The sequence below is a fragment of the Taudactylus pleione genome, unplaced genomic scaffold, assembly GCF_031769625.1.
Source record: "Taudactylus pleione unplaced genomic scaffold, aTauple2 ptg001716l, whole genome shotgun sequence".
NCBI lineage: Eukaryota > Metazoa > Chordata > Amphibia > Anura > Myobatrachidae > Taudactylus > Taudactylus pleione.
In genome coordinates, this window is record NW_028286113.1 from 1 (window position 1) to 22,916 (window position 22,916).

Sequence of the window (22,916 nt, forward strand, 5' to 3'; positions counted from 1 at the left end):
GGAGAGAGGAGGCAGAGAGGAGAGAGAAGAGGAGAGAGGATAGGGGGAGAGAGAGAGGAGAGAGGATGGGGGGGAGAGGAGGCAGAGAGGAGAGAGAAGAGGAGAGAGAGAGAGGATAGGGGGGGGAGAGGAGGCAGAGAGGAGAGAGAAGAGGAGAGGAGAGAGATAGGGGGGGAAAGAGGAGAGAAAACCCCCCTTTAAAAATCCTACATTTGCACCTGAGCCCAAAGCAGTCAGTAAGATCTACCTGTTGTTGATACTTGTCAGAAAATACATATAGCCATAGGGATCATTGGGCCTTACAACCAATGCAGGGATATGACACTAATGATCCAGTGATGTCACTCACCTTGGTGACACTGGTGTGGACTCTGAAGAGGATAGTAGTGCGCGTGGCCTCGCGGGTATGGGGCGTAGTCTCACGGGTATGGGGCATGGCCTCACGGCCCAAACCCCTGTACTGGTGTTAGGCGCCGGGTATATAAAATGTATTACTGCTGTTAGGCGTCGGGTATGTAAGAATACATTACTGGTGTTAGGCGTCGGGTATGTAAAATGTATTACTGGTGTTAGGCACCGGTTATGTAAAATGTATTACTGGTGTTAGGCGCCGGGTATGTAAAATGTATTACTGGTGTTAGGCGCCGGGTATGTAAAATACATTACTGGTGTTAGGCGCCGGGTATGTAAAATGTATTACTGGTGTTAGGAGCCGGGTATGTAAAAAGTATTACTGGTGATAGGAGCCGGGTATGTAAAATGTATTACTGGTGTTAGGAGCCGGGTATGTAAAATGTATTACTGGTGTTAGGAGCCGGGTATGTAAAAAGTATTACTGCTGTTAGGCGTCGGGTATGTAAAATGTATTACTGGTGTTAGGCGCCAGGTATGTAAAATGTATTACTGGTGTTAGGCGCCGGGTATGTAAAATGTATTACTGGTGTTAGGAGACGGGTATGTAAAATGTATTACTGGTGATAGGAGCCGGGTATGTAAAATGTATTACTGCTGTTAGGCGTCGGGTATGTAAAATGTTATTACTGGTGTTAGGCGTCGGGTATGTAAAATGTATTACTGGTGTTAGGCGTCGGGTATGTAAAATGTATTACTGGTGTTAGGCGCCGGGTATGTAAAATTTATTACCGCAGTTAGGCGCCGGGTATGTAAAATGTATTACTGGTGTTAGGAGCCGGGTTTGTAAAATGTATTACCGCTGTTAGGCGCCGGGTATGTAAAATGTATTACCGGTGTTAGGAGCCGGGTTTGTAAAATGTATTACCGGTGTTAGGAGCCGGGTTTGTAAAATGTATTACCGCTGTTAGGCGCCGGGTATGTAAAATGTATTACTGGTGTTAGGAGCCGGGTTTGTAAAATGTATTACCGCTGTTAGGCGCCGGGTATGTAAAATGTATTACTGGTGTTAGGAGCCGGGTATGTAAAATGTATTACCGGTGTTAGGAGCCGGGTTTGTAAAATGTATTACGCTGTTAGGCGCCGGGTATGTAAAATGTATTACCGGTGTTAGGCGCCGGGTATGTAAAATGTATTACCGGTGTTAGGCGCCGGGTATTTAAAATGTATTACCGCTGTTAGGCGCCGGGTATGTAAAATGTATTACTGGTGTTAGGCGCCGGGTATGTAAAATGTATTACTGCTGTTAGGCGCCGGGTATGTAAAATGTATTACTGCTGTTAGGAGCCGGGTATGTAAAATGTATTACTGCTGTTAGGCGTCGGGTATGTAAAATGTATTACTGGTGTTAGGCGCCGAGTATGTAAAATGTATTACTGCTGTTAGGCGCCGGGTATGTAAAATGTATTACTGCTGTTAGGAGCCGGGTATGTAAAATGTATTACTGCTGTTAGGAGCGGGTATGTAAAATGTATTACCGGTGTTAGGAGCCGGGTATGTAAAATGTATTACCGCTGTTAGGCGCCGGGTATGTAAAATGTATTACCGCTGTTAGGCGTCAGGTATGTAAAATGTATTACCGCTGTTAGGAGCCGGGTATGTAAAATGTATTACCGGTGTTAGGAGCCGGGTATGTAAAATGTATTACCGCTGTTAGGCGCCGGGTATGTAAAATGTATTACCGGTGTTAGGATCCGGGTTTGTAAAATGTATTACCGCTGTTAGGCGCCGGGGTATGTAAAATGTATTACCGGTGTTAGGCGCCGGGTATGTAAAATGTATTACCGGTGTTAGGCGTCGGGTATGTAAAATGTATTACTGCTGTTAGGCGCCGGGTATGTAAATGTATTACTGGTGTTAGGCGTCGGGTATGTAAAATGTATTACTGCTGTTAGGCGTCGGGTATGTAAAATGTATTACTGGTGTTAGGCGCCGGGTATGTAAAATGTATTACTGCTGTTAGGCGTCGGGTATGTAAAATGTATTACTGCTGTTAGGCGTCGGGTATGTAAAATGTATTACTGGTGTTAGGCGCCGGGTATGTAAAATGTATTACTGGTGTTAGGCGTCGGGTATGTAAAATGTATTACTGGTGTTAGGAGCCGGGTATGTAAAATGTATTACTGGTGTTAGGCGCCGGGTATGTAAAATGTATTACTGCTGTTAGGCGCCGGGTATGTAAAATGTATTACTGGTGTTAGGAGCCGGGTATATAAAATGTATTACTGGTGTTAGGCGTCGGGTATGTAAAATGTATTACTGCTGTTAGGCGTCGGGTATGTAAAATGTATTACTGGTGTTAGGCGCCGGGTATGTAAAATGTATTACTGGTGTTAGGCGTCGGGTATGTAAAATGTATTACTGCTGTTAGGCGCCGGGTATGTAAAATGTATTACTGGTGTTAGGAGCCGGGTATATAAAATGTATTACTGGTGTTAGGCGTCGGGTATGTAAAATGTATTACTGCTGTTAGGCGTCGGGTATGTAAAATGTATTACTGGTGTTAGGCGCCGGGTATGTAAAATGTATTACTGGTGTTAGGCGTCGGGTATGTAAAATGTATTACTGGTGTTAGGAGACGGGTATGTAAAATGTATTACTGCTGTTAGGCGTCGGGTATGTAAAATGTATTACTGCTGTTAGGCGTCGGGTATGTAAAATGTATTACTGGTGTTAGGCGCCGGGTATGTAAAATGTATTACTGGTGTTAGGCGTCGGGTATGTAAAATGTATTACTGGTGTTAGGAGCCGGGTATGTAAAATGTATTACTGCTGTTAGCGTCGGGTATGTAAAATGTATTACTGGTGTTAGGCGTCGGGTATGTAAAATGTATTACTGCTGTTAGGCGCCGGGTATGTAAAATGTATTACTGGTGTTAGGAGCCGGGTATATAAAATGTATTACTGGTGTTAGGCGCCGGGTATGTAAAATGTATTACTGGTGTTAGGCGCCGGGTATGTAAAATGTATTACTGGTGTTAGGCGCCGGGTATGTAAAATGTATTACCGGTGTTAGGCGTCGGGTATGTAAAATGTATTACTGCTGTTAGGCGTCGGGTATGTAAAATGTATTACTGGTGTTAGGCGCCGGGTATGTAAAATGCATTACTGGTGTTAGGCGCCGGGTATGTAAAATACATTACTGGTGTTAGGAGCCGGGTATGTAAAATGTATTACTGCTGTTAGGCGTCGGGTATGTAAAATGTATTACTGGTGTTAGGCGTCGGGTATGTAAAATGTATTACTGGTGTTAGGCGCCGGGTATGTAAATGTATTACTGGTGTTAGGCGTCGGGTATGTAAAATGTATTACTGGTGTTAGGCGCCGGGTATGTAAAATGTATTACTGGTGTTAGGCGTCGTGTATGTAAAATGTATTACTGGTGTTAGGCGCCGGGTATGTAAAATGTATTACTGGTGTTAGGCGTCGGGTATGTAAAATGTATTACTGCTGTTAGGCGTCGGGTATGTAAAATGTATTACTGGTGTTAGCGTTCGGGTATGTAAAATGTATTACTGCTGTTAGGCGTCGGGTATGTAAAATGTATTACTGGTGTTAGGCGCCGGGTATGTAAAATGTATTACTGGTGTTAGGCGTCGTGTATGTAAAATGTATTACTGGTGTTAGGCGCCGGGTATGTAAAATGTATTACTGGTGTTAGGCGTCGGGTATGTAAAATGTATTACTGCTGTTAGGCGTCGGGTATGTAAAATGTATTACTGGTGTTAGGCGTCGGGTATGTAAAATGTATTACTGGTGTAAGGCGTCATGTATGTAAAATGTATTACTGGTGTTAGGCGTCGGGTATGTAAAATGTATTACTGGTGTAAGGCGTCATGTATGTAAAATGTATTACTGGTGTTAGGCGCCGGGTATGTAAAATGTATTACTGCTGTTAGGAGCCGGGTATGTAAAATGTATTACTGCTGTTAGGCGTCGGGTATGTAAAATGTATTACTGGTGTTAGGAGCCGGGTATGTAAAATGTATTACTGGTGTTAGGCGCCGGGTATGTAAAATGTATTACTGGTGTTAGGCGCCGGGTATGTAAAATGTATTACTGGTGTTAGGCGTCGGGTATGTAAAATGTATTACTGGTGTTAGGCGTCGGGTATGTAAAATGTATTACTGCTGTTAGGCGTCGGGTATGTAAAATGTATTACTGGTGTTAGGCGTCGGGTATGTAAAATGTATTACTGGTGTTAGGCGCCGGGTATGTAAAATGTATTACTGGTGTTAGGCGTCGGGTATGTAAAATGTATTACTGGTGTTAGGCGCCGGGTATGTAAAATGTATTACTGCTGTTAGGCGTCGGGTATGTAAAATGTATTACTGGTGTTAGGAGACGGGTATGTAAAATGTATTACTGGTGTTAGGCGCCGGGTATGTAAAATGTATTACTGGTGTTAGGCGCCGGGTATGTAAAATGTATTACTGGTGTTAGGCGTCGGGTATGTAAAATGTATTACTGGTGTTAGGCGTCGGGTATGTAAAATGTATTACTGGTGTTAGGAGCCGGGTATGTAAAATGTATTACTGGTGTTAGGAGCCGGGTATGTAAAATGTATTACTGGTGTTAGGAGCCGGGTATATAAAATGTATTACTGGTGTTAGGCGTCGGGTATGTAAAATGTATTACTGGTGTTAGGCGTCATGTATGTAAAATGTATTACTGGTGTTAGGAGCCGGGTATGTAAAATGTATTACTGGTGTTAGGCGTCGGGTATGTAAAATGTATTACTGGTGTTAGGAGCCGGGTATGTAAAATGTATTACTGGTGTTAGGCGTCGGGTATGTAAAATGTATTACTGCTGTTAGGCGTCGGGTATGTAAAATGTATTACTGGTGTTAGGCGTCGGGTATGTAAAATGTATTACTGGTGTTAGGAGCCGGGTATGTAAAATGTATTACTGCTGTTAGGAGACGGGTATGTAAAATGTATTACTGGTGTTAGGCGTCGGGTATGTAAAATGTATTACTGGTGTTAGGCGCCGGGTATGTAAAATGTATTACTGGTGTTAGGAGCCGGGTATGTAAAATGTATTACTGGTGTTAGGAGCCGGGTATGTAAAATGTATTACTGGTGTTAGGCGTCGGGTATGTAAAATGTATTACTGGTGTTAGGAGCCGGGTATGTAAAATGTATTACTGGTGTTAGGCGTCGGGTATGTAAAATGTGTTACTGGTGTTAGGAGCCGGGTATGTAAAATGTATTACTGCTGTTAGGAGCCGGGTATGTAAAATGTATTACTGGTGTTAGGCGTCGGGTATGTAAAATGTATTACTGGTGTTAGGAGCCGGGTATGTAAAATGTATTACTGGTGTTAGGAGCCGGGTATGTAAAATGTATTACTGGTGTTAGGCGTCGGGTATGTAAAATGTATTACTGGTGTTAGGAGCCGGGTATGTAAAATGTATTACTGGTGTTAGGCGTCGGGTATGTAAAATGTATTACTGCTGTTAGGCGTCGGGTATGTAAAATGTATTACTGGTGTTAGGAGCCGGGTATGTAAAATGTATTACTGGTGTTAGGCGCCGGGTATGTAAAATGTATTACTGGTGTTAGGAGCCGGGTATGTAAAATGTATTACTGGTGTTAGGCGTCGGGTATGTAAAATGTATTACTGGTGTTAGGAGCCGGGTATGTAAAATGTATTACTGGTGTTAGGAGACGGGTATGTAAAATGTATTACTGGTGTTAGGCGTCGGGTATGTAAAATGTATTACTGGTGTTAGGAGCCGGGTATGTAAAATGTATTACTGGTGTTAGGAGCCGGGTATGTAAAATGTATTACTGGTGTTAGGCGTCGGGTATGTAAAATGTATTACTGGTGTTAGGCGTCGGGTATGTAAAATGTATTACTGGTGTTAGGCGTCATGTATGTAAAATGTATTACTGGTGTTAGGAGCCGGGTATGTAAAATGTATTACTGGTGTTAGGAGACGGGTATGTAAAATGTATTACTGGTGTTAGGCGTCGGGTATGTAAAATGTATTACTGGTGTTAGGCGTCGGGTATGTAAAATGTATTACTGGTGTTAGGCGTCGGGTATGTAAAATGTATTACTGGTGTTAGGCGTCGGGTATGTAAAATGTATTACTGGTGTTAGGCGTCGGGTATGTAAAATGTATTACTGGTGTTAGGAGCCGGGTATGTAAAATGTATTACTGGTGTTAGGCGTCGGGTATGTAAAATGTATTACTGGTGTTAGGCGTCATGTATGTAAAATGTATTACTGGTGTTAGGAGCCGGGTATGTAAAATGTATTACTGGTGTTAGGAGACGGGTATGTAAAATGTATTACTGGTGTTAGGCGTCGGGTATGTAAAATGTATTACTGGTGTTAGGAGCCGGGTATGTAAAATGTATTACTGGTGTTAGGCGTCGGGTATGTAAAATGTATTACTGGTGTTAGGCGTCGGGTATGTAAAATGTATTACTGGTGTTAGGCGTCGGGTATGTAAAATGTATTACTGGTGTTAGGCGTCGGGTATGTAAAATGTATTACTGGTGTTAGGCGCCGGGTATGTAAAATGTATTACTGGTGTTAGGCGTCGGGTATGTAAAATGTATTACTGGTGTTAGGCGTCGGGTATGTAAAATGTATTACTGGTGTTAGGCGTCGGGTATGTAAAATGTATTACTGGTGTTAGGCGTCGGGTATGTAAAATGTATTACTGGTGTTAGGAGCCGGGTATGTAAAATGTATTACTGGTGTTAGGAGCCGGGTATGTAAAATGTGTTACTGGTGTTAGGAGCCGGGTATGTAAAATGTATTACTGGTGTTAGGAGCCGGGTATGTAAAATGTATTACTGGTGTTAGGCACCGGGTATGTAAAATGTATTACTGGTGTTAGGCGTCGGGTATGTAAAATGTATTACTGGTGTTAGGCGTCGGGTATGTAAAATGTATTACTGGTGTTAGGAGCCGGGTATGTAAAATGTGTTACTGGTGTTAGGAGCCGGGTATGTAAAATGTATTACTGGTGTTAGGCGTCGGGTATGTAAAATGTGTTACTGGTGTTAGGAGCCGGGTATGTAAAATGTATTACTGCTGTTAGGCGTCGGGTATGTAAAATGTATTACTGGTGTTAGGAGCCGGGTATATAAAATGTATTACTGGTGTTAGGAGCCGGGTATGTAAAATGTATTACTGGTGTTAGGAGCCGGGTATGTAAAATGTATTACTGGTGTTAGGCGTCGGGTATGTAAAATGTGTTACTGGTGTTAGGAGCCGTGTATGTAAAATGTATTACTGGTGTTAGGCGTCATGTATGTAAAATGTATTACTGGTGTTAGGCGTCGGGTATGTAAAATGTATTACTGGTGTTAGGCGCCGGGTATGTAAAATGTATTACTGGTGTTAGGAGCCGGGTATGTAAAATGTATTACTGGTGTTAGGCGCCGGGTATGTAAAATGTATTACTGGTGTTAGGCGTCGGGTATGTAAAATGTATTACTGGTGTTAGGAGCCGGGTATGTAAAATGTATTACTGCTGTTAGGCGTCGGGTATGTAAAATGTATTACTGGTGTTAGGCGTCGGGTATGTAAAATGTATTACTGGTGTTAGGAGCCGGGTATGTAAAATGTATTACTGGTGTTAGGAGCCGGGTATGTAAAATGTATTACTGGTGTTAGGAGCCGGGTATGTAAAATGTATTACTGCTGTTAGGCGCCGGGTATGTAAAATGTATTACTGGTGTTAGGCGCCGGGTATGTAAAATGTATTACTGGTGTTAGGAGCCGGGTATGTAAAATGTATTACTGCTCTTAGGCGTCGGGTATGTAAAATGTATTACTGGTGTTAGGCGTCGGGTATGTAAAATGTATTACTGGTGTTAGGAGACGGGTATGTAAAATGTATTACTGGTGTTAGGAGACGGGTATGTAAAATGTATTACTGGTGTTAGGCGCCGGGTATGTAAAATGTATTACTGCTCTTAGGCGTCGGGTATGTAAAATGTATTACTGCTCTTAGGCGTCGGGTATGTAAAATGTATTACTGGTGTTAGGAGACGGGTATGTAAAATGTATTACTGGTGTTAGGAGACGGGTATGTAAAATGTATTACTGGTGTTAGGAGACGGGTGTAAAATGTATTACTGGTGTTAGGCGCTGGGTATGTAAAATGTATTACTGGTGTTAGGCGCCGGGTATGTAAAATGAATTACTGCTGTTAGGCGTCGGGTATGTAAAATGTATTACTGGTGTTAGGCGTCTTGTATGTAAAATGTATTACTGGTGTTAGGCGCCGGGTATGTAAAATGAATTACTGCTGTTAGGCGTCGGGTATGTAAAATGTATTACTGGTGTTAGGCGTCTTGTATGTAAAATGTATTACTGGTGTTAGGCGTCGGGTATGTAAAATGTATTACTGGTGTTAGGAGACGGGTGTAAAATGTATTACTGGTGTTAGGCGCCGGGTATGTAAAATGTATTACTGCTGTTAGGAGCCGGGTATGTAAAATGTATTACTGGTGTTAGGCGCCGGGTATGTAAAATGTATTACTGCTCTTAGGCGTCGGGTATGTAAAATGTATTACTGCTCTTAGGCGTCGGGTATGTAAAATGTATTACTGGTGTTAGGAGACGGGTATGTAAAATGTATTACTGGTGTTAGGAGACGGGTATGTAAAATGTATTACTGGTGTTAGGAGACGGGTGTAAAATGTATTACTGGTGTTAGGCGTCGGGTATGTAAAATGTATTACTGGTGTTAGGCGCCGGGTATGTAAAATGAATTACTGCTGTTAGGCGTCGGGTATGTAAAATGTATTACTGGTGTTAGGCGTCTTGTATGTAAAATGTATTACTGGTGTTAGGCGCCGGGTATGTAAAATGAATTACTGCTGTTAGGCGTCGGGTATGTAAAATGTATTACTGGTGTTAGGCGTCTTGTATGTAAAATGTATTACTGGTGTTAGGCGTCGGGTATGTAAAATGTATTACTGGTGTTAGGAGACGGGTGTAAAATGTATTACTGGTGTTAGGCGCCGGGTATGTAAAATGTATTACTGCTGTTAGGCGTCGGGTATGTAAAATGTATTACTGGTGTTAGGCGTCTTGTATGTAAAATGTATTACTGGTGTTAGGCGTCGGGTATGTAAAATGTATTACTGGTGTTAGGAGACGGGTGTAAAATGTATTACTGGTGTTAGGCGTCGGGTATGTAAAATGAATTACTGCTGTTAGGCGTCGGGTATGTAAAATGTATTACTGGTGTTAGGCGTCGGGTATGTAAAATGTATTACTGGTGTTAGGCGTCGGGTATGTAAAATGTATTACTGGTGTTAGGAGCCGGGTATGTAAAATGTATTACTGGTGTTAGGAGCCGGGTATGTAAAATGTATTACTGGTGTTAGGAGCCGGGTATGTAAAATGTATTACTGGTGTTAGGAGCCGGGTATGTAAAATGTATTACTGCTGTTAGGCGTCGGGTATGTAAAATGTATTACTGGTGTTAGGAGACGGGTATGTAAAATGTATTACTGGTGTTAGGAGCCGGGTATGTAAAATGTATTACTGGTGTTAGGAGACGGGTATGTAAAATGTATTACTGGTGTTAGGAGACGGGTATGTAAAATGTATTACTGGTGTTAGGAGCCGGGTATGTAAAATGTGTTACTGGTGTTAGGCGCCGGGTATGTAAAATGTATTACTGGTGTTAGGCGTCGGGTATGTAAAATGTATTACTGGTGTTAGGAGCCGGGTATGTAAAATGTATTACTGGTGTTAGGAGCCGGGTATGTAAAATGTATTACTGGTGTTAGGCGTCGGGTATGTAAAATGTATTACTGGTGTTAGGAGCCGGGTATGTAAAATGTATTACTGGTGTTAGGAGCCGGGTATGTAAAATGTATTACTGGTGTTAGGCGCCAGGTATGTAAAATGTATTACTGGTGTTAGGAGCCGGGTATGTAAAATGTATTACTGGTGTTAGGAGCCGGGTATGTAAAATGTATTACTGGTGTTAGGCGCCGGGTATGTAAAATGTATTACTGCTGTTAGGCGTCGGGTATGTAAAATGTATTACTGGTGTTAGGCGTCGGGTATGTAAAATGTATTACTGGTGTTAGGCGTCGGGTATGTAAAATGTATTACTGCTGTTAGGAGCCGGGTATGTAAAATGTATTACTGGTGTTAGGAGCCGGGTATGTAAAATGTATTACTGCTGTTAGGCGTCGGGTATGTAAAATGTATTACTGCTGTTAGGCGTCGGGTATGTAAAATGTATTACTGGTGTTAGGAGACGGGTATGTAAAATGTATTACTGCTGTTAGGCGTCGGGTATGTAAAATGTATTACTGCTGTTAGGCGTCGGGTATGTAAAATGTATTACTGGTGTTAGGCGTCGGGTATGTAAAATGTATTACTGCTGTTAGGAGCCGGGTATGTAAAATGTATTACTGGTGTTAGGAGCCGGGTATGTAAAATGTATTACTGCTGTTAGGCGCCGGGTATGTAAAATGTATTACTGGTGTTAGGCGCCGGGTATGTAAAATGTATTACTGGTGTTAGGAGCCGGGTATGTAAAATGTATTACTGGTGTTAGGAGCCGGGTATGTAAAATGTATTACTGCTGTTAGGCGTCGGGTATGTAAAATGTATTACTGGTGTTAGGAGCCGGGTATGTAAAATGTATTACTGGTGTTAGGAGCCGGGTATGTAAAATGTATTACTGGTGTTAGGCGCCAGGTATGTAAAATGTATTACTGGTGTTAGGCGCCGGGTATGTAAAATGTATTACTGCTGTTAGGAGCCGGGTATGTAAAATGTATTACTGGTGTTAGGCGCCGGGTATGTAAAATGTATTACTGGTGTTAGGCGTCGGGTATGTAAAATGTATTACTGGTGTTAGGCGCCGGGTATGTAAAATGTATTACTGGTGTTAGGCGCCAGGTATGTAAAATGTATTACTGGTGTTAGGCGTCGGGTATGTAAAATGTATTACTGGTGTTAGGCGCCGGGTATGTAAAATGTATTACTGGTGTTAGGCGCCGGGTATGTAAAATGTATTACTGGTGTTAGGCGCCGGGTATGTAAAATGTGTTACTGGTGTTAGGCGCCGGGTATGTAAAATGTATTACTGGTGTTAGGCGTCGGGTATGTAAAATGTATTACTGCTGTTAGGAGACGGGTATGTAAAATGTATTACTGGTGTTAGGAGCCGGGTATGTAAAATGTATTACTGGTGTTAGGCGTCGGGTATGTAAAATGTATTACTGGTGTTAGGCGTCGGGTATGTAAAATGTATTACTGCTGTTAGGAGACGGGTATGTAAAATGTATTACTGGTGTTAGGAGACGGGTATGTAAAATGTATTACTGGTGTTAGGCGTCGGGTATGTAAAATGTATTACTGGTGTTAGGAGCCGGGTATGTAAAATGTATTACTGGTGTTAGGAGCCGGGTATGTAAAATGTATTACTGGTGTTAGGCGCCGGGTATGTAAAATGTATTACTGGTGTTAGGAGACGGGTATGTAAAATGTATTACTGGTGTTAGGAGCCGGGTATGTAAAATGTATTACTGGTGTTAGGCGTCGGGTATGTAAAATGTATTACTGGTGTTAGGCGTCGGGTATGTAAAATGTATTACTGGTGTTAGGCGTCGGGTATGTAAAATGTATTACTGCTGTTAGGAGACGGGTATGTAAAATGTATTACTGGTGTTAGGAGCCGGGTATGTAAAATGTATTACTGGTGTTAGGAGCCGGGTATGTAAAATGTATTACTGGTGTTAGGCGCCGGGTATGTAAAATGTATTACTGGTGTTAGGCGCCGGGTATGTAAAATGTATTACTGGTGTTAGGCGCCGGGTATGTAAAATGTATTACTGGTGTTAGGAGCCGGGTATGTAAAATGTATTACTGGTGTTACGAGACGGGTATGTAAAATGTATTACTGGTGTTAGGAGCCGGGTATGTAAAATGTATTACTGGTGTTAGGAGCCGGGTATGTAAAATGTATTACTGGTGTTAGGAGCCGGGTATGTAAAATGTATTACTGGTGTTAGGCGCCGGGTATATAAAATGTATTACTGGTGTTAGGCGCCGGGTATGTAAAATGTATTACTGGTGTTAGGAGCCGGGTATGTAAAATGTATTACTGCTGTTAGGAGCCGGGTATGTAAAATGTATTACTGGTGTTAGGCGTCGGGTATGTAAAATGTATTACTGGTGTTAGGAGCCGGGTATGTAAAATGTATTACTGGTGTTAGGAGCCGGGTATGTAAAATGTATTACTGGTGTTAGGAGCCGGGTATGTAAAATGTATTACTGGTGTTAGGCGCCGGGTATGTAAAATGTATTACTGGTGTTAGGCGTCGGGTATGTAAAATGTATTACTGGTGTTAGGCGTCGGGTATGTAAAATGTATTACTGGTGTTAGGCGTCGGGTATGTAAAATGTGTTACTGGTGTTAGGAGCCGGGTATGTAAATGTATTACTGGTGTTAGGAGTCGGGTATGTAAAATGTATTACTGGTGTTAGGAGCCGGGTATGTAAAATGTATTACTGGTGTTAGGCGCCGGGTATGTAAAATGTATTACTGGTGTTAGGCGCCGGGTATGTAAAATGTATTACTGGTGTTAGGAGCCGGGTATGTAAAATGTATTACTGGTGTTAGGCGCCGGGTATGTAAATGTATTACTGGTGTTAGGCGCCGGGTATGTAAAATGTATTACTGGTGTTAGGCGCCGGGTATGTAAAATGTATTACTGGTGTTAGGAGCCGGGTATGTAAAATGTATTACTGGTGTTAGGAGCCGGGTATGTAAAATGTATTACTGGTGTTAGGCGCCGGGTATGTAAAATGTATTACTGCTGTTAGGCGTCGGGTATGTAAAATGTATTACTGGTGTTAGGCGTCGGGTATGTAAAATGTATTACTGGTGTTAGGCGTCGGGTATGTAAAATGTATTACTGGTGTTAGGCGTCGGGTATGTAAAATGTATTACTGGTGTTAGGTGCCGGGTATGTAAAATGTATTACTGGTGTTAGGCGCCGGGTATGTAAAATGTATTACTGGTGTTAGGCGTCGGGTATGTAAAATGTATTACTGGTGTTAGGCGTCGGGTATGTAAAATGTATTACTGGTGTTAGGCGCCGGGTATGTAAAATGTATTACTGGTGTTAGGAGACGGGTATGTAAAATGTATTACTGGTGTTAGGAGCCGGGTATGTAAAATGTATTACTGCTGTTAGGCGCCGGGTATGTAAAATGTATTACTGGTGTTAGGCGTCGGGTATGTAAAATGTATTACTGGTGTTAGGCGTCGGGTATGTAAAATGTATTACTGGTGTTAGGCGCCGGGTATGTAAAATGTATTACTGGTGTTAGGCGCCGGGTATGTAAAATGTATTACTGGTGTTAGGAGCCGGGTATGTAAAATGTATTACTGGTGTTAGGAGCCGGGTATGTAAAATGTATTACTGGTGTTAGGAGCCGGGTATGTAAAATGTATTACTGGTGTTAGGAGCCGGGTATGTAAAATGTATTACTGGTGTTAGGAGCCGGGTATGTAAAATGTATTACTGGTGTTAGGCGTCGGGTATGTAAAATGTATTACTGGTGTTAGGAGCCGGGTATGTAAAATGTATTACTGGTGTTAGGCGTCATGTATGTAAAATGTATTACTGGTGTTAGGCGCCGGGTATGTAAAATGTATTACTGGTGTTAGGCGTCGGGTATGTAAAATGTATTACTGGTGTTAGGCGCCGGGTATGTAAAATGTATTACTGGTGTTAGGCGTCGGGTATGTAAAATGTATTACTGGTGTTAGGCGTCGGGTATGTAAAATGTATTACTGGTGTTAGGCGCCGGGTATGTAAAATGTATTACTGGTGTTAGGCGCCGGGTATGTAAAATGTATTACTGGTGTTAGGCGTCGGGTATGTAAAATGTATTACTGGTGTTAGGCGCCGGGTATGTAAAATGTATTACTGGTGTTAGGAGCCGGGTATGTAAAATGTATTACTGGTGTTAGGAGCCGGGTATGTAAAATGTATTACTGGTGTTAGGAGCCGGGTATGTAAAATGTATTACTGGTGTTAGGAGACAGGTATGTAAAATGTATTACTGGTGTTAGGCGTCGGGTATATAAAATGTATTACTGGTGTTAGGCGTCGGGTATATAAAATGTATTACTGGTGTTAGGAGCCGGGTATGTAAAATGTATTACTGGTGTTAGGCGCCGGGTATATAAAATGTATTACTGGTGTTAGGAGACGGGTATATAAAATGTATTACTGGTGTTAGGAGCCGGGTATGTAAAATGTGTTACTGGTGTTAGGAGCCGGGTATGTAAAATGTATTACTGGTGTTAGGAGCCGGGTATATAAAATGTATTACTGGTGTTAGGAGACGGGTATGTAAAATGTATTACTGGTGTTAGGAGCCGGGTATGTAAAATGTATTACTGGTGTTAGGAGCCGGGTATATAAAATGTATTACTGGTGTTAGGCGCCGGGTATGTAAAATGTATTACTGGTGTTAGGCGCCGGGTATGTAAAATGTATTACTGGTGTTAGGAGCCGGGTATATAAAATGTATTACTGGTGTTAGGCGTCGGGTATGTAAAATGTATTACTGGTGTTAGGAGACGGGTATATAAAATGTATTACTGGTGTTAGGAGACGGGTATGTAAAATGTATTACTGGTGTTAGGAGCCGGGTATGTAAAATGTATTACTGGTGTTAGGAGACGGGTATGTAAAATGTATTACTGGTGTTAGGCGTCGGGTATGTAAAATGTATTACTGGTGTTAGGCGCCGGGTATGTAAAATGTATTACTGGTGTTAGGAGACGGGTATGTAAAATGTATTACTGGTGTTAGGCGTCGGGTATGTAAAATGTATTACTGGTGTTAGGAGACAGGTATGTAAAATGTATTACTGGTGTTAGGCGTCGGGTATGTAAAATGTATTACTGGTGTTAGGCGTCGGGTATGTAAAATGTATTACTGCTGTTAGGAGACGGGTATGTAAAATGTATTACTGGTGTTAGGAGCCGGGTATGTAAAATGTATTACTGGTGTTAGGCGTCGGGTATGTAAAATGTATTACTGGTGTTAGGAGACGGGTATGTAAAATGTATTACTGGTGTTAGGCGTCGGGTATGTAAAATGTATTACTGGTGTTAGGAGACGGGTATGTAAAATGTATTACTGCTGTTAGGCGTCGGGTATGTAAAATGTATTACTGGTGTTAGGAGACGGGTATGTAAAAAGTATTACTGGTGTTAGGCGTCGGGTATGTAAAATGTATTACTGGTGTTAGGCGTCGGGTATGTAAAATGTATTACTGGTGTTAGGAGCCGGGTATGTAAAATGTATTACTGGTGTTAGGAGCCGGGTATATAAAATGTATTACTGGTGTTAGGAGCCGGGTATGTAAAATGTATTACTGGTGTTAGGCGCCGGGTATGTAAAATGTATTACTGGTGTTAGGAGACGGGTATGTAAAATGTATTACTGGTGTTAGGCGCCGGGTATGTAAAATGTATTACTGCTGTTAGGAGACGGGTATGTAAAATGTATTACTGGTGTTAGGCGCCGGGTATGTAAAATGTATTACTGGTGTTAGGCGTCGGGTATGTAAAATGTATTACTGGTGTTAGGAGCCGGGTATGTAAAATGTATTACTGGTGTTAGGCGTCGGGTATGTAAAATGTATTACTGGTGTTAGGAGACGGGTATATAAAATGTATTACTGGTGTTAGGAGCCGGGTATATAAAATGTATTACTGGTGTTAGGAGCCGGGTATGTAAAATGTATTACTGGTGTTAGGCGCCGGGTATGTAAAATGTATTACTGGTGTTAGGAGACGGGTATGTAAAATGTATTACTGGTGTTAGGAGACGGGTATGTAAAATGTATTACTGGTGTTAGGCGCCGGGTATGTAAAATGTATTACTGGTGTTAGGCGCCAGGTATGTAAAATGTATTACTGGTGTTAGGCGCCGGGTATGTAAAATGTATTACTGGTGTTAGGCGTCGGGTATGTAAAATGTATTACTGGTGTTAGGAGCCGGGTATGTAAAATTTATTACTGCTGTTAGGCGTCGGGTATGTAAAATGTATTACTGCTGTTAGGCGTCGGGTATGTAAAATGTATTACTGGTGTTAGGCGCCAGGTATGTAAAATGTATTACTGGTGTTAGGCGCCGGGTATGTAAAATGTATTACTGGTGTTAGGAGCCGGGTATGTAAAATGTATTACTGGTGTTAGGCGTCGGGTATGTAAAATGTATTACTGGTGTTAGGAGCCGGGTATGTAAATGTATTACTGGTGTTAGGAGCCGGGTATATAAAATGTATTACTGGTGTTAGGCGTCGGGTATGTAAAATGTATTACTGGTGTTAGGAGCCGGGTATGTAAAATGTATTACTGGTGTTAGGAGCCGGGTATGTAAAATGTATTACTGGTGTTAGGCGTCGGGTATGTAAAATGTATTACTGGTGTTAGGAGCCGGGTATGTAAATGTATTACTGGTGTTAGGAGCCGGGTATGTAAAATGTATTACTGGTGTTAGGAGCCGGGTATGTAAAATGTATTACTGGTGTTAGGAGCCGGGTATGTAAATGTATTACTGGTGTTAGGAGCCGGGTATGTAAAATGTATTACTGGTGTTAGGAGCCGGGTATGTAAAATGTATTACTGGTGTTAGGCGCCGGGTATGTAAAATGTATTACTGGTGTTAGGAGCCGGGTATGTAAAATGTATTACTGGTGTTAGGCGCCGGGTATGTAAATGTATTACTGCTGTTAGGCGCCGGGTATGTAAAATGTATTACTGCTGTTAGGCGTCGGGTATGTAAAATGTATTACTGGTGTTAGGCGTCGGGTATGTAAAATGTATTACTGCTGTTAGGAGCCGGGTATGTAAAATGTATTACTGGTGTTAGGCGCCGGGTATGTAAATGTATTACTGCTGTTAGGCGCCGGGTATGTAAAATGTATTACTGCTGTTAGGCGTCGGGTATGTAAAATGTATTACTGGTGTTAGGCGTCGGGTATGTAAAATGTATTACTGGTGTTAGGAGCCGGGTATGTAAAATGTATTACAGCTGTTAGGCGTCGGGTATGTAAAATGTATTACTGGTGTTAGGCGTCGGGTATGTAAAATGTATTACTGGTGTTAGGCGCCGGGTATGTAAAATGTATTACTGGTGTTAGGCGTCGGGTATGTAAAATGTATTACTGGTGTTAGGCGTCGGGTATGTAAAATGTATTACTGGTGTTAGGAGCCGGGTATGTAAAATGTATTACTGGTGTTAGGAGCCGGGTATGTAAAATGTATTACTGGTGTTAGGAGCCGGGTATGTAAAATGTATTACTGGTGTTAGGAGCCGGGTATGTAAAATGTATTACTGGTGTTAGGAGACGGGTATGTAAAATGTATTACTGGTGTTAGGCGTCGGGTATGTAAAATGTATTACTGGTGTTAGGCGTCGGGTATGTAAAATGTATTACTGGTGTTAGGCGTCGGGTATGTAAAATGTATTACTGGTGTTAGGCGTCGGGTATGTAAAATGTATTACTGGTGTTAGGCGCCGGGTATGTAAAATGTATTACTGGTGTTAGGCGTCGGGTATGTAAAATGTATTACTGGTGTTAGGAGCCGGGTATGTAAAATGTGTTACTGGTGTTAGGAGCCGGGTATGTAAAATGTATTACTGCTGTTAGGCGTCGGGTATGTAAAATGTATTACTGGTGTTAGGCGTCGGGTATGTAAAATGTATTACTGGTGTTAGGAGCCGGGTATGTAAAATGTATTACTGGTGTTAGGCGTCGGGTATGTAAAATGTATTACTGGTGTTAGGAGCCGGGTATGTAAAATGTATTACTGGTGTTAGGCGCCGGGTATGTAAAATGTATTACTGGTGTTAGGAGCCGGGTATGTAAAATGTATTACTGGTGTTAGGAGCCGGGTATGTAAAATGTATTACTGGTGTTAGGAGACGGGTATGTAAAATGTATTACTGGTGTTAGGCGTCGGGTATGTAAAATGTATTACTGGTGTTAGGCGCCGGGTATATAAAATGTATTACTGGTGTTAGGCGTCTTGTATGTAAAATGTATTACTGGTGTTAGGCGCCGGGTATGTAAAATGTATTACTGGTGTTAGGTGTCGGGTATGTAAAATGTATTACTGGTGTTAGGAGCCGGGTATGTAAAATGTATTACTGGTGTTAGGCGTCGGGTATGTAAAATGTATTACTGGTGTTAGGAGACGGGTATGTAAAATGTATTACTGGTGTTAGGCGTCGGGTATGTAAAATGTATTACTGGTGTTAGGCGTCTTGTATGTAAAATGTATTACTGGTGTTAGGCGCCGGGTATGTAAAATGTATTACTGGTGTTAGGCGCCGGGTATGTAAAATGTATTACTGGTGTTAGGCGCCGGGTATGTAAAATGTATTACTGGTGTTAGGCGCCGGGTATGTAAAATGTATTACTGCTGTTAGGCGTCGGGTATGTAAAATGTATTACTGGTGTTAGGCGTCGGGTATGTAAAATGTATTACTGGTGTTAGGCGCCGGGTATGTAAAATGTATTACTGGTGTTAGGCGCCGGGTATGTAAAATGTATTACTGGTGTTAGGCGTCGGGTATGTAAAATGTATTACTGGTGTTAGGCGTCGGGTATGTAAAATGTATTACTGCTGTTAGGAGCCGGGTATGTAAAATGTATTACTGGTGTTAGGAGCCGGGTATGTAAAATGTATTACTGGTGTTAGGAGCCGGGTATGTAAAATGTATTACTGGTGTTAGGAGCCGGGTATGTAAAATGTATTACTGGTGTTAGGCGCCGGGTATGTAAAATGTATTACTGGTGTTAGGAGCCGGGTATGTAAAATGTATTACTGGTGTTAGGCGCCGGGTATGTAAAATGTATTACTGGTGATAGGAGCCGGGTATGTAAAATGTATTACTGCTGTTAGGCGTCGTGTATGTAAAATGTATTACTGGTGATAGGAGCCGGGTATGTAAAATGTATTACTGCTGTTAGGCGTCGGGTATGTAAAATGTATTACTGGTGTTAGGAGCCGGGTATGTAAAATGTATTACTGGTGTTAGGCGTCGGGTATGTAAAATGTATTACTGGTGTTAGGAGACGGGTATGTAAAATGTATTACTGGTGTTAGGAGACGGGTATGTAAAATGTATTACTGGTGTTAGGAGCCGGGTATGTAAAATGTATTACTGGTGTTAGGCGTCGGGTATGTAAAATGTATTACTGGTGTTAGGAGCCGGGTATGTAAAATGTATTACTGGTGTTAGGAGACGGGTATGTAAAATGTATTACTGCTGTTAGGAGCCGGGTATGTAAAATGTATTACTGGTGTTAGGCGTCGGGTATGTAAAATGTATTACTGCTGTTAGGCGCCGGGTATGTAAAATGTATTACTGGTGTTAGGCGTCGGGTATGTAAAATGTATTACTGGTGTTAGGCGCCGGGTATGTAAAATGTATTACTGGTGTTAGGCGTCGGGTATGTAAAATGTATTACTGGTGTTAGGAGCCGGGTATGTAAAATGTATTACTGGTGTTAGGAGCCGGGTATGTAAAATGTATTACTGGTGTTAGGCGTCGGGTATTTAAAATTGTATTTACGAATGTATTAGCTCCCGCAGCCCGGACCCTCTCCGCCAGCCGCAGCAATATGCGTTAACCCCAAGGTCTAAGTATGAAAGTAGCTGCTGAGTACTCCCAGCTAGGGACCGAGAGCCTACATGCTGGGGAAAAGGGAGGGCCCTCTCCCCGGACCCCCAGCGCCGAGGGAAACAGGAAGTCATTCAGCCATGTCCCGAACTGCAGGGCTGAGAGCCACACATACGGGGACCAGGCTAGCCGGTGGCAGTGCACCATGAAGTGTATGTAAAGGCTGCTGAAGACTGGCTGCACGCTAGGCGACAGGGTATGCCAGCTCCCCGGACCCCCAGAGCTGAGGGCAGATAATCTGGAGACGTAACTCCTGGTGCCCCACAGAAGGGGAGAGATCCCCAGCAGACCCCGAGCTACAGTCCGTATAAGCCGGTTACAGAGCACAGGCTAGGTGTATATATACTATATAAGGTGTGTACAGCACTGACCCGTCACAGCAGCCCCCGAGCTACAGTCTGTATAAGCCGGTTACAGGGCACAGGCTAGGTGTATATATACTATATAAGGTGTGTACAGCACTGAGCCGTCACAGCAGCCCCCGAGCTACAGTCTGTATAACACGGTTACAGGGCACAGGCTAGGTGTATATATACTATATAAGGTGTGTACAGCACTGACCCATCACAGCAGCCCCCGAGCTACAGTCTGTATAACACGGTTACAGGGCACAGGCTAGGTGTATATATACTATATAAGGTGTGTACAGCACTGAGCCGTCACAGCAGCCCCTGAGCTACAGTCTGTATAACACGGTTACAGGGCACAGGCTAGGTGTATATATACTATATAAGGTGTGTACAGCACTGACCCATCACAGCAGCCCCCGAGCTACAGTCTGTATAACACGGTTACAGGGCACAGGCTAGGTCTATATATACTATATAAGGTGTGTACATTACTGACCCGTCACAGCAGCCCCCGAGCTACAGTCTGTATAAGCCGGTTACAGGGCACAGGCTAGGTGTATATATACTATATAAGGTGTGTACAGCACTGAGCCGTCACAGCAGCCCCCGAGCTACAGTCTGTATAACACGGTTACAGGGCACAGGCTAGGTGTATATATACTATATAAGGTGTGTACAGCACTGACCCATCACAGCAGCCCCTGAGCTACAGTCTGTATAAGCCGGTTACAGAGCACAGGCAAGGTGTATATATACTATAAAAGGTGTATACAGCACTGACCCGTCACAGCAGCCCCTGAGCTACAGTCTGTATAAGCCGGTTACAGGGCACAGGCTAGGTGTATATATACTATATAAGGTGTGTACAGCACTGACCCGTCACAGCAGCCCCTGAGCTACAGTCTGTATAAGCCGGTTACAGGGCACAGGCTAGGTGTATATATACTATATAAGGTGTGTACAGCACTGACGCATCACAGCAGCCCCCGAGCTACAGTCTGTATAAGCCGGTTACAGGGCACAGGCTAGGTGTATATATAATATATAAGGTGTGTACAGCACTGACCCGTCACAGCAGCTCCCGAGCTACAGTCTGTATAAGCCGGTTACAGGGCACAGGCTAGGTGTATATATACTATATAAGGTGTGTACAGCACTGACCCATCACAGCAGCCCCCGAGCTACAGTCTGTATAACCCGGTTACAGGGCATAGGCTAGGTGTATATATACTATATAAGGTGTGTACAGCACTGACCCGTCACAGCAGCCCCTGAGCTACAGTCTGTATAAGCCGGTTACAGGGCACAGGCTAGGTGTATATATACTATATAAGGTGTGTACAGCACTGAGCCGTCACAGCAGCCCCCGAGCTACAGTCTGTATAAGCCGGTTACAGGGCACAGGCTAGGTGTATATATACTATATAAGGTGTGTACAGCACTGACCCATCACAGCAGCCCCCGAGCTACAGTCTGTATAAGCCGGTTACAGGGTACAGGCTAGGTGTATATATACTATATAAGGTGTGTACAGCACTGACCCATCACAGCAGCCCCCAAGCTACAGTCTGTATAAGCCGGTTACAGGCTAGGTGTATATATACTATATAAGGGGTGTACAGCACTGACCCGTCACAGCAGCCCCCGAGCTACAGTCTGTATAAGCCGGTTACAGAGCACAGGCAAGGTGTATATATACTATAAAAGGTGTGTACAGCACTGACCCGTCACAGCAGCCCCTGAGCTACAGTCTGTATAAGCCGGTTACAGGGCACAGGCTAGGTGTATATATACTATATAAGGTGTGTACAGCACTGACGCATCACAGCAGCCCCCGAGCTACAGTCTGTATAAGCCGGTTACAGGGCACAGGCTAGGTGTATATATACTATATAAGGTGTGTACAGCACTGACCCGTCACAGCAGCTCCCGAGCTACAGTCTTTATAAGCCGGTTACAGGGCACAGGCTAGGTGTATATATACTATATAAGGTGTGTACAGCACTGACCCATCACAGCAGCCCCCGAGCTACAGTCTGTATAACCCGGTTACAGGGCACAGGCTAGGTGTATATATACTATATAAGGTGTGTACAGCACTGACCCGTCACAGCAGCCCCTGAGCTACAGTCTGTATAAGCCGGTTACAGGGCACAGGCTAGGTGTATATATACTATATAAGGTGTGTACAGCACTGAGCCGTCACAGCAGCCCCTGAGCTACAGTCTGTATAAGCCGGTTACAGGGCACAGGCTAGGTGTATATATACTATATAAGGTGTGTACAGCACTGACCCGTCACAGCAGCCCCCGAGCTACAGTCTGTATAAGCCGGTTACAGGGTACAGGCTAGGTGTATATATACTATATAAGGTGTGTACAGCACTGACCCATCACAGCAGCCCCCAAGCTACAGTCTGTATAAGCCGGT